We start from the raw sequence: 1,950 nt of genomic DNA on the forward strand, positions 1-1,950 counted from the left end.
TTTTGATAATTATTGACCTAGAGAGTCCAGAGAATTGCACTGCAGTTGTTTTTTTCCAGATTGTGTGAAAAACCTAGGACTAGTTCGCAAAAGTAGGTTTTTCACATCTTCTCAATCATTTCAAAAATGGTTGGATTGACAGCAGTGGTTCTAGAGGCAAAGTTGTTCGGAACGAGGAGGTCTATCATATGATACAAATATTGCATGTATGTACAGAAAACTGCAATGTACAATCGTTTACGCCCTCAAAAAATACGATACCGCCCCCCCAGTGGCCGATTTTATTTCAGATTTCTCACAGACCTTTGGGGTTGAGTCAAACAGGCCCACAGAGATTTGTCCCGATCGTCCTCCATTAACCTTGTCTAATAGGTGCTCAAACTTCATCGGCCAATGGTGGCCATGTTTTTTTGGAGATACGCAAATGTCCCCATAGACACTTGTGGCACTTTGGACCAAGAGCATGCATAGCGATTTTCATGTTGATAGGACAAATGGTTGCCTAGTTACAGCCATTTTTATGTTTTTTTCCCTTTTATAGCGCCATCAAGTGGCCAATCTCCGCGATTATTTTCCTGTGACCTCAGCTTGAGCTCTTACATAAGTGTTCCGAGTTTGGCGAAGATATCTCTTTCCGTTCAGGAGTTATAGGCATTTTACTAAAAGTGGCCCTGCCCCCTTCTAACATTTTGGCATCCCTTTGCGATGGTGAGTCGAATGTTCCACTTTGTTTTGATAATTATTGATATTCACTCTCCAGAGAATCTTTCTGCACTGTGGAAATAGCTCATCCGTGACCATTCTAACAATTACAATATGGTTTCAGCACCACGCGCTTAAACCCCTAATAATAAAATGCAAATAATTCTTTTTTTTTTAATTTCTCAGAGATTTGCCTTGGATAACAAGGTTGTTGCATATCTACCCACTGTAGATATCATTACAGTCACATCTGATTCCCAATCACAACAGCACATCATTCTTTACTTTCAATGTAGTTTTACTGATAACTGATCATATTATATTGACGTCTCATTTTACAGTTGAATCAACATCTGCTTTGAAAAAGATCATCGTGATACTAGTATTTACTACAGAGAGTCTCAGTCTACACATAAAGTACAAGCAATGAATAATCCATGAACATATCTTAACTGTTTACAGTTGCCATTGTAGACAGTATTTTAAACATCATTCAGCATACAAACATAATGTTTTTTTAAATAATTCGTGATAATATTATTGTAATTTATTTAATACTTTCAAGGACTTAATTCAGTCTTTATTGTTACTTATCATGATCTCTTTAGCAAGACAAAATAATAGCAATAAAATAAAATCACAATCTTCATCTTAATATTCTGATGAAGGAAGAATAAGCATGTCAGTATGTGTCACTCATACAGCTTTGGTTTAAAGTGCATTAAAATAGATATGGAAAGCTATTTACAAACTGAAGTGAAATGTAGAATGTATGTTTAATATGTGTTTAAACCTAGTGTGATGAACAAAACCTACATAAAAACAATGATAAACAATATCTACAAAACCTCAGTTTGTTATGGTAATTATATGTGGTGTTAACACAGAGGATGCAGGAATCAAGATAGGTGGGACCTAGAAATAGAAGAGTTGACTCTATGAGAAATTTAGTCATATTGGAATATCTGTCTTTTTAAGCTTGATGAAATACAGAGTTCTGACATGAAACTCTAGAGGGTGCAGTCCGATAGGTCTAACTCAATCTGACCTAATGACATCATTATCACATGGCTCAGCTGATTGGCTCTCTCCTGTATCAGTAGCCAATGAGCTCGCTGCTCAACATTCAAATATATGACTAGTGCTTGCCGTAGCAATGCAGCTTGCTTCAGAAATCCCTCACCTTCCCCAGCTCCACCTGTATAGATCTGTTACGAGGTGATTCATGTATGCTATATGGGGGTTATT

This window comes from Sinocyclocheilus anshuiensis, unplaced genomic scaffold (genome assembly GCF_001515605.1).
Source record: "Sinocyclocheilus anshuiensis isolate Anshui unplaced genomic scaffold, SAMN03320099.WGS_v1.1 scaffold1344, whole genome shotgun sequence".
Lineage (NCBI taxonomy): Eukaryota > Metazoa > Chordata > Actinopteri > Cypriniformes > Cyprinidae > Sinocyclocheilus > Sinocyclocheilus anshuiensis.